This window comes from Phoenix dactylifera, chromosome 16, assembly GCF_009389715.1.
Source record: "Phoenix dactylifera cultivar Barhee BC4 chromosome 16, palm_55x_up_171113_PBpolish2nd_filt_p, whole genome shotgun sequence".
NCBI lineage: Eukaryota > Viridiplantae > Streptophyta > Magnoliopsida > Arecales > Arecaceae > Phoenix > Phoenix dactylifera.
Window position 1 is genome coordinate 2,494,567 of NC_052407.1, and position 11,532 is coordinate 2,506,098.

Consider the following 11,532-nt stretch of genomic DNA (forward strand, 5'->3'; position numbering starts at 1 on the left):
GACATCACCGATGACACCACTCAATTAAGTTAGTTAGGGACCATTAAGCATTTGAGATGGAGATTGAGAGAGATTTCTTCAATTTATTTTACTAATTTTTATCGCATCTGAATTTGACAGCTGGTTTAGGTTCGACCTTGATTATCCTTTGATATTTCAAAAAGAACACATGGTGCTTTGTTGTATTTGCCAGTGGGCATCGTTTTGGAGCAAGTCTTCTATCCAAACCTCGAGTAATCTCTTCCTTTGTGGTTGCTATGGATAAGTTTTGCATCATTTCTTTAAAATATTCGGCAGGGAATCCTCATGGGGTGAAGACTTGTTAAATATTCAACTTTTAAGAGTAAAATCCCATTGACAACCTTGTGCGCTCACTCATCACTCATGATCTCATGGCGTTCATTGCGAGTCTTTCCAGGAACTGTTAACGTGCACTTTGGCTGGTCCCATTAGAACCTATTCCCCAGATGGCGTCACGTTGGGTTCTCCGAGAGAACTTTTTATACTTTAGTTGGTGAACGGTATCCAAGCATCCACACCGACGTTTATCAAACAAATTAACGTGTCACATAGGAAGCTTCCTACATAAAATTTTTATTGGTACGACATGCATGCATCCATACATACATACATATATACATATAAACTTATAATAATTAAGGTGGTAATATATATCTAATCTAATTCCATAAATATCTTCATATAAATTTTAATATTGTCCCATGTTGCATGCATACATAAATACATACATATATACGTACGTACAAACATATAAACTTATAATAACCAAGGTGGTAGTATATATCTAATCTAATTCAATAAATATCTTCATATAAATTTTACTGCTGTCCCATATAGTTTAATGTGGCTAACACCTCCCTTTTGTTAAAAAATTGTGACGCCTGATAGTTTACTCAAGATAAAAAAGATCATGACCATTACGTATGACAGAAGAGTTGAATATTTGAAATCAATGATTTAAAGGAAAAGATGGGACGACCAATTTACGACTTCTTGGATCCGAACAGAGAGGTGGGAAAAAAATGAAAAAAAGAAGAAAAAATGGGAGGGCAAAAAGAGCCAAAGCCACCCGCCCTTGGTGACTTTTCTCTGGGAAACTGGACGCAGAAATGCTGAAGGTGATGGTAAGGAAATTAAGAAGGGCCTGCAGCGCCACTCCTTTCCTATTGGTGCGTGAGATGGGATCAAACTTCAAGCCTCAGAGGCATCAATTGCAAAGCTTTTCAACACAAATGAATCCAGAGCCACAACCACATAGATGGTAGCTAGAATTGTGCCATGATACGACCCATTTTTGTTCCTTCTTACCCTCTCTTGCTGGTTCCTTTTCTTATAGCCAACAATTGATTATATAGCAAACATGCAAGCAATCTAGGATCCTTTGCGACTCATCGGTTCAAATTTTCTTGCTTGGATTATTATTGATAGTGCATGTATGCAAAGATTTTGTAGATTTTTCTTATGCATGTATCTGAATTTGGACCATGACTTGGCCTTAGATTTTCTTCTTCTACTCGTTCTTTTTCTTTTTTTGATGGCCAATGTTAGCCTTCTTCCAAATATCCTCAATCTCTCGGATCTACACGAAAGTGGAATTCAATCCGGAGCCACTAAGTCCAGCGTCCAGCTATCAAAGACTTTACTAGATGGTAGTATAACGGTGGACGATATATGTGGGGGTGTTGGATTTGTTATCAAAGATTCTTTTGGCAGGTTGGTAGCAGCCGGATGTCGGCATATACCTCGGCTCACTGTTGTAGGGGCAGAGCTTCGGGCTGCATGGGAGGGGTTGTCATATGCGAGGAGGTTCCTTGGGGCCGAGCGAGTGTATCTTGAGGAGGATTCCTCTGTGGCGATTGACTGGATCCGAGGTGTGGATAAGTATAGTGATGGCCATCCTCTCATCAGAGAGTCTTGTAGACTGATTTAGGAGATGGGCGGCTTCCAGACAACACATATGTTTCGGAAGGCGAACAGGGCAACAGACTGGGTCGCCTCCTTCGTCACCCGGCATTTTGGAGAATTCTTTTGGACATCTATAGGAGACGTTCTCTTTCCTTTGTACTCTTTACTTTCTCATGATTTGATAGGATGAACTCACGTTAGAGCTATATAAATTGCCATTTTTATCAAAAAAAAAAAAGAAGCTTACTATCAATTTACAGGTCAACTTGAGCCTGGTCAGGCAAAAATTTTGGGAGCCTGAAATCGTATGTTCTTTCCTTGTAAACAAAAAAAAAAGAAATCATTTTTGATATCAAATGGTTTTGACTTTGGATTTGGATGGAAAGTCGTGGCCGTGGCGATGGGCCAAAATCACGTACATTGGCAGGCCCAATATTCATCCACGTTTCTTATAATAAAAAAAAAATCATCATATCCATCTAAATATATTATATTAAATTGCATCCCATGGCAATCTACAACCACTGACCCAACTTTTTTTGGTTTGAGAGTTGTCGTCCCGTGCACGGATAGAATGCTATACATAATAAATCAATATATTAATTAATGTCATTTACAGTGCTTTTTTCTCTAAAAAAATATATTTACAAGTAATCAATCCAAGATTGAAAGGATCATCAAACTCAGACTCTCCATTGCACCAGCTATATATCCTCCTAAAGGCCTGCAGCGCCGAGAAAGCCTCTGGTCTTCTCAATACATGTTTAATAATTTCAAAGAATAAGAAGCAAAAAAAAAAGTGATCCAAATTACCAACGAATATGATCGACATGAAGACACGCACAACAAAAGATTCGCTCAAGGAATTGGGCACGGTCCGCCATTGTTGGTCGACCCACTGGTGCAACCCGAAGACGAAGAAGATGAATCTGCCCCCTTCGACAGGGACTGGATCATGAACACATCGTTTACTAGCTTCCTTTCTTCCACCAATAGCCGGGCCTCCGCCGGGGCTTGGAAGCTAAGAAGCAACAAGATGCCAGCAATGGCTATCACCCTGAAGAGATTTCTGCTGACAGGTCTCATGGTTAGAGGCTACTGAGAGAAGGTGGTGGAAAAGGATGGTTAAAGATAGAGAGGAGTTCATATACATACATATATATATATAGAAATGGCCTTTCGATTAGAGTCGTAACGTCCAAGGTTTTGACCTGAGGAGTTGGGCAATCTGGTCGGGCCAAGCTGTGACTGTCAAAGAAGCTAGCGAAGCATCGAGGTAACGAGGTTACGTGGAGTTTGAAGATAATGGTATTTTTAGTTTATTATAGGAGAAGCATGCAAACGGCAAAGCGTTCCATGGAGTTTGAAGTGCAGCAGCTGTTCGATCAAACCGCATGCAATAATGGACTGAAAAGAGGGAAAGAATTGTTAGAAGCTTAGCTTTCCAACGTGAGTTCGGGATTTCGACGCATGTTTGGATTGATTTGGACAAAACATGGTGACGCTGTCAATGCCGACCCATTGGAAGAGTTGTGTTTTCTTTTGACCAGGGGCTGGAATCACGAATGCTTGCTTGCCTCATCCTTTCCACGTCGGAAAATGGATGGGTGCATGCCATGAAAGGAGAAAAAGCTTCGTTGTCCGACCCGTGAAATGCCACCATCCTCAATCGTATCCGGAAGCCGTTGTCATTTTCATTTTGCATCATGTACGAGGCCTAACACGCTTGACCTGGTTTCTGTTTTTAAAAATTGAGGATAAATGAGAAGCTAAACCATATGTTATTTCTTTATGTTTTTTAGGCAAAACGATGGGAAAGTTCATTGGATTCATTGCATTTATGATTTTTATAAGAATATGAGGTGAACAATGATGGACAAAGAAAGAAAAACAAAGTTAAAATCAAAGATTTTAGTCGATTTTTCCCGATGCTAGGCAAACTCATAAAATTCAATGATGTTCAGCTTCTGTTAAAAGAGCAATTTCAATCTTTGATCGCTTTCCAACCAGATGGCCATTGACAATAGATCCCATCTCAACCTAACTTCTTCTCGTTCTCTTCAATTTTCCAAGCTCTCCAACGTACATGCGAGTCACTTGCAATGCATGGGCATTATGATTTATCCAAAGTAGTTTCCCTCGGCCTTGGCACACATCGCATCACCTAGTTTTGTAATGGGTATTGTTGGGGGAAAAATGGATCACTCAAAGCACGTGGTTAAATCACCGGCATTTGATGACGAACGTGACGACAGCAAGCATACTCTCCGAGTGCCCAATTTCAGGGCGTCCGACCTCAGAGCGCCCGACCTCAGAACACTCGGTCTCGGCACCAACGATCCTTGAGCTCACAACCTCGATCTCGGCCGAGTTAAGCTCGATCGACCTCAAGGCCAAGAAAGACCCAATCAAAGGGAGAAGAAGACCTTCCCACTCCACCGAGAATCAAGTCCACCTCCTCCTCATCCGGGATCAAATCCCGCAATCTCCGCCTCAACGACTGTCAACATTTAAATGCATACGATCTCAATGGATCGCCAGCCAGCCCAAAATCTCGGACCGTTTACGGTAGCTCATTAATTCGCACAATCACGTCCAATTATAGGTAACCCCTACACCCCCCATAAAAAGAGGGGAGAACTCGAGGCAAAAGACCTTTTTTTCCTTCGGCCTCGGCATTACTTTTCTCGATTATTTCTCCACTACTTCTCTATTAAAACCCCCCTTTGACTTAAGCATCAGAGGGCCGGTGCCGGAACCCCCGGCCACTGGCATCTTGCAGGTCTACCGGAGACAGCCGTCCGCCGCCGCACCATCAGCCGGAGCTCCTCCCCCTCGGTCCACGGTTGCCCCCGGGTCCAATTTTCAGCAACAGTTGGTGCTAGAGGAAGGGACGAGTCATGACTATGAGATTGAGGAGCAGAGGAGCCTCTGGTGCCTCTCAACATCGCGCACCAAGCCCCACTCAGTCCAGAACCTGCAACCAAGGCCTTTGGCAGATCAAGTCCCTCAGATCGAGCCTGAGCAATTCAACACGCTGGTGCAGCAAGTCTAGGCCCTGGCAGCAGCAGTCCAAAGCATGCAATGCGTGAAGGCCCCTCCTATGCCGCCTCCACAGGTTCAGGTCCGATCGGCGCTCCTTCCAGACGGACCTGTGTCCTAAGGCCGAGATCTCCATGACTCTTCAAGAGTCAACAATGGAGAACGGCGCTGCCATCAGGTTTCAACTCGAGTGTCTCCCCGGAGAGAGCCGCTAGGGAAGAACTAGGATAAAAGATCATAGCCTTCGGAAGCCGAATCGATCCCGGATCAGTCAGTACCGGGACATACCATCATGGCGACTTCCCAAGGTGGAGAACTCGACAAGAAGGTCGAGAAACTCGAGCGACAGATCGAGGCACTCCAAGACTAGAGGGAAAGGCGCGAGGGCGACCTTGAGTTCACCACCAAGTCGCCTTTCTCCCGCCAGATTGAGGACGAATCGGTCCCACCGAGGTTCAAAATGCCTTAAATATAGCCCTACAACAGGACCACCGACCTCCTGGACCACTTGGAGAGTTACTGAGCCCTCATGGCGCTGCAGGAATTCTCGGAGGCTGTACTCTGTAAGGCTTTTCCCGCAACCCTCCGAAGAACGGCTCGGCTTTGGTTCTCTGATCTAAAGTCGAGCACCACGTCTTCCTTCGAGCATCTTGGCAGGCAGTTTGCTACCAACTTTACCGCCAGCCGATGCCAGCGTGAACGTCGGATTCTATCCTCGATATCAAGCAAAAGGAAGAAGAGTCCCTCAAAGACTACATCGACCGTTTCACCGCTGCAACCTAGGAGGTCCGCGAGCTCGATTAGTCGATTACCATGTCCGTGCTGAAAATAGGAACTCGGTCCTATAGGTTCTTTTTCTCCATTGACAATAATTTCCCCGCTGAATTCATTGAGATGCTGGCCCGAGCTCGAAAATATGCAAAGATTGAGGAGGCTATCGCCTCCCAGTGGGATGCACCTGAGCAAGCCTCAAAGGGGCAGAAAAGGCATTGCGAGGAGCGCGGCCGCCCAAGAAGTCGGTCTTCCCGCCGAGAGAAGAACCTGCCTCATTTGACGAGTCCGCCTCGTCAGCGGGCACAGCCCCGTCACGGAAGGGTGGTGGTCGAGCACTCTTTTAGAGTTCGCAAGCGTAGGGAGCGGATAAGAGGTGGGTTAGAGATGTCGTGCTTATCCAGAAAAAAATGGAAAGTAATGATCCCCACCTTGGCTGAGATCCCCGCCTCGACCAAAGATGCTTCTAAGGAGGTACGGAAACTATACTCCCCTCAATGCAAATCGGGCATAGATCATCATGGAAATAGAAGGCCGAGACTATTTCCAACCTCCACCTCCGATGCGGGAGTCAGAAACTCGGCAGCGTTTTAGAAAGTATTGCCGCTTCCATTAAGACCACGGCCACGACATAGAGGAGTGCTTCCGACTCCAAGATGAGATTGAAGCACTCATCTGTCGTGGGATACTCAACCAGTTTGTGCAGAACCGGCATGACGAAGGAAGGCCAGCGGAGAATGCTGCACCGCCTGAAGGTCAAAACGACAATAGACCCCTCGCTGGTACCATCAACACCATAGGGAGAGGCCCAACCGAAGGGAGCTCAGCTGAAGAACTGACCGAGAGGAAAGTCTCTCCGAAGCGTCAACGCACCTCTGAAGCCATCTCGTTCTTGAACGAGGACCTAAAAGGAGTTGAAACTTCTCGTGATGACACTGTAGTCATCTTCATGGTCGTAAATAAATTTGATTTAAAATGTATTTTAGTTGATAATGGAAGCTCGGCAAAAGTTTTATATTACGATGCTTTCCAAAAAATGGGAATAACAGAGGGCCAGCTCCGAAGAATGAATGTTTCACTGGTCGGATTCACCAGAGATTCAGTCCCGATTGAAGGTGTGATCAACTTACCTATCACAGCCGGGCTCGCTCCTCGAGAGAGCACGGTGAGAACGGACTTTCTTGTGATCCGTCTGTCTTCGGTCTACAACGCCATCCTTGGCTGATCAGGACTCAATGCCCTCCGAGCCATAGTCTCGACATACCATCTGCTCGTGCAGTTTCCTACCGAACGAGCAGTCGGCAAAGTTCTAGGGGATCAGGTGATAGCCAAGCAATGCTATATGGCGACCCTCAAAGCGAAGCAACCAATCAAAACACCAAGACGAGCAGAACAATCGACTGACGTATCAGCCCAAGTTTCGGACCAGGCACTGACCATCGAAACTCTAGAGGTAAGAGATGAGCCTAAGAGGGAATGGGCAGAACCTGGTGAGCTCCTCATTCAAATCCCCTTGAGAAAAGACTGTCCGGGGTAGACCGTACAGATCGGCTCTAGCCTGAGCCCTCGCGAGTAGGATCGCTTGATCGAGTTCTTCCAATCCAACATGGATGTCTTCGTCTGGTTGCCCACTGATATGCTAGGAATAGATCCCGAGGTCATGGTCTACCAACTCCAGATGAAACCAACCTACAAGCCCGTGAGGCAGAAGAAATGGAGCTCCGCACCGGAACGACAGCGAGCAGCGGCCGAGGAGGTTGACAAGCTCTTCGAGGCTGACTTTGTCTGAGAAGTCTCCTACCCAAATTGGCTCGCCAACGTAGTCCTCGTAAAGAAAGCTAATAAAAAATGGCGTATGTGCGTGGACTACACCGACCTGAACAAAGCCTGTCCAAAGGATAGCTTTTCTCTTCCTATGATCGACCAGCTCGTCGATTCCACCTCGGGACACTAGCTGCTGACCTTTGTGAACGCCTTCTTTGAGTACAATCAGATTCGAATGGCATCCGAGGACGAAGAGAAGACGACATTCATCACCGACAAGGGCCTCTATTGCTACAAAGTAATGTCATTCGGATTGAAAAATGCCAGGGCTACCTACTAGAGGTTGGTCAACAAGGTCTTCAAAAATCAGATAGGTCGGAACATGGAGGTCTATGTGGACGACATGTTGGTAAAAATCCAGACTGCCGAATGTCACATAGCTGACCTCGACGAAGCATTCTCAACCTTCTAGAGGTATCAGATGAAGCTCAACCCCACAAAGTGTGCTTTCGGAGTTACCTCAGACAAATTCCTCGATTTCATGGTGACTCAATGCAGAATCGAAGCTAATCCTGAAAAGATTCAAGCACTGCAGGAGATGACATCACCGAGGATGGTCAAAGAAGTACAACAGCTCGCTGGACGAGTTGCGGCCTTGGAAAGGTTTGTCTCGAAGTCAGCGGAACGGTGCCTCCCTTTTGTCAATATCCTTAAGCAACCGAAGAACTTTGTGTGGACCGAAGAATATCAACAAGCCTTTGAAGAGCTCAGACGCCATCTTGCCTCCCCTCCATTACTTACAAAGCCTCGGCAGGTGAGCACCTTTATCTATACTTGACCGTCTCCCTAGTGGCAATAAGCTCGGTCCTGGTCCGAGAAAAAGACAAGTCTCAAAGATCAATATACTATACCAGCCGAGTTCTGAGGGACGTCGAGATCCGATACTCCAAGCTGGAGAAGACAATCTATGTACTGCTTACCTCAGCTCGGAGGCTCCGATCCTACTTCCAGGCCCACACTGTGGCCATATTAACCGACCAACCCATAAAGCAAGTCCTACAACGTCCGGATCGCGCGGGGAGAATTGCAAAGTGGGCAGTCGAGCTCGGAAAATTCGACCTTGAGTACCGTCTGAGCCCAGCAATCAAGGCACAGGTGTTCGCTGACTTCATAGTAGAGTGCACCTTACTAGATTACCCCGAGCCCGAGCTCACATCAAGAGAGGAGGCCCCGAGGCAACCATGGGTTCTATATGTGGACGACTCCTCAACCTCGGGGGGGGGGGGGGGGGGGTAGCGGTATGGGCCTCATCCTCACCAGCCTGGATGGGGTGGTCGCGGAACAGGCCCTATGGTTCGAGTTTCCTGCCTCTAACAACGAAGTAGAGTACAAGGCGCTCATTGCCGGGCTCAAGTTGGCAAAAGAGCTCGAGGTCAAAAGCTTGAAGGTCTTCAGCGACTTCTAACTGGTCGTGAGCCAGATCTTGGGAGATTTTGAGGCAAGAAAGCTGTCAATGCAGAAATACCTCCAAAAGGTGCGAGATATCACCTCCACATTAAGCGCCTTCGACATCCAGTACATCCCCAGGGCAGAGAACGCGAGGGCGGACCAGCTGTCAAAGTTGGCAACTTTCTACATGAGCGAGCACCCAAAGACCACGACGCTCGAGTATCTCCAAGCGCCAAGCACCGAGGAGCCTGAATCGGTTCTCTACGTTGAAACTGAACCGAGCTGGATGGATGCGTTCGTCAGCTACCTGTGGAGTGAAATCCTCCCCGACGACGAGCTCGAAGCTCGTCGAATCAAGCATCAGGCTTTTCGATACCTCTCTCCGATGCCTCCATCATTCGGAGGCGGATTATGCCATGCGAGAGGTTCATGAAGGGATCTGCGAGAACCACCTCGAATCTGCATGGCTAGGTACCAACAGAAAGCGGCGTAATACTACAATTTCAGGGTGAAGATCAAGTTATTCAAAGCAGGAGATCTTGTCCTGAGGAAAGCTGAGGCTTCTCAACCTACCGAGCGAGGAAAGCTTGCCCCGAATTGGGAAGGACCTATCAAGTTGCTCGGGTCCAACGGCCTGAAGCGTACAAGTTGGAGTCCCTTGATGGGACCCCCATTCCTCGAAGTTGGCACTCCGAGAACCTCCGAATGTACTACTAGTGAAGCCCTTTTAAGGGTCTTCGATGTCTGAAAACGCAACCAATAAGGCATTTCTCAAGATTTTCTCTTAATTATTCAATGCTTCTTCTAATGATAATCTGTTTATGAACTCTAGGATGTCCTTGAGATGATTCGAGTCCTTAGGAAAAATCTAGCGATGCCCTAATCAAGTTCGGATGCCCGACCAAGCTCGGATGCCCGACCAAGCTCGGATGCCTCGACCAAGCATGAGATGCCTCAACCAAGCTCGGGATGCCTCAACCAAGTTCGGGATGTTTTGCTGTGCCAACCGCGAGCTTAGTCTCCCTTAACCTCAGGTCCTGTTAAACGATGCCCAACCAAGCTCGGGATGCCTCGACCAAGCTCGGGATGCCTCGACCAAGTTCGGGATGCCTCGGCCAGTTTGGAATGTCTCGACCAAGTTCAAGATGACCTGCCGCAACAACCTCGAGCGCAACCTAATGACGTCCCGACCAAGTTCGAGACGCCCCGTCAAGTCAACTATTAGCCCGAGCTCCCTCGACCTTGGGTACCACTGAACGAAAATCGAAGCTATAATCCGAAACACCTAAGGCAGGAACTACGGGTCGAAGAGTGCTCAAGCTTTAATGGCTGAATGATAGCCCAGCCTTGACTTGCACTACAACAAAAGTCAACCCCAAAGACTTAGTGGAATTCTCCAAAAAGTATCAGAATCGCCTGTGAAAACGAATAATGCGCGAAGTTCAACTCAAACGATCAAAGATAAGGGTTCATTGAATGCACAAGTGGAAGCAAACTGCGAGCATCCGTAGTAGCCTTAGGTGAAGCTTCGTGAGCATCCTCGGGAGCAGCTTTAGAAGCTTCTTCAGGAGGACCCCCAGCAGCCTCTCCGGACAGGGCCTCCTGAGTAGCCTACTCAACCACCTCGGTCTCGGCTTTAGGGCCCTCGAGCACACTATCGAGCGCACCATCATCCTCGGGGCTTCCGAGCGCATCGTCATCCACAACGGCCCCTAAACGAGGCTGAAGATTGTGGAGGTCGAGCTTGGGGCAAATCCTCAGCATCTGCCTCCGAAAATCTTCAAAGCCGCGGATGAGCCCGTCAACTGCTTCTTCCTCCATCAGCTCCCGAAACTCGGCCGACTTGCGGAAGATCTACACCGTGTTCCGAGCTTGCTCCAGCACCTTCCTCTCTCAAGCTTCAAGTTGCTCGATCTTCAGTCGAAGGATTCCCACCTCGTACTTCTGGCCCATAAGCTCGGACTGGGGCACGAAGCATCGACCTGGCAAGGGCATGCGACGCCTCCTCCTCCTCGAGACGCTCGGCCATAGACTGAAGCTCGGCCTCGGCAGCCTCCATCCTCGCGGTGGCCTTCCTCCGCCCAGCCTCGGCCTCACCCAGATTTCTCTCGGCGTCCTCCTGCCCTTTCTGGATCCTTTGAGCCTTGTTTTGACACTCGGCCACCACGGCGACCAACATGTCGATTTCGTGAAGGTGCTGTGGGGAAGGAAAATGGAAGTGAGCCGAGATCGAAAACTTAAGAGGATAAGAAAATCAAAGCAAGAAGGCAACTTACTCGGACGGCGGAGCAGCAGGCCTGATCGACAAAACTGCCAACATCGCCAGCTTCAAGCTCGGCTCGGTCGGTGGGGAGCAACACGCAGCGAACTACTTCGCTAGCGACGTCACTGTTGTGGAGGGCCGAGTCATCCTCAAAGACCGACCACTCCAGGCAAAAGGGCCTCCCTTCGGAGCGGCCTCCAGCCCCGACGAGCTCGGGACGTCGACCCTTGAAGAGCTCGGGAGGCTGGGCCTTGAAGAGCTCGACAAAGAATGATGAGAGGAGCTCGGGACCTCGAGACCGCTGGCTGGCTCGGGAC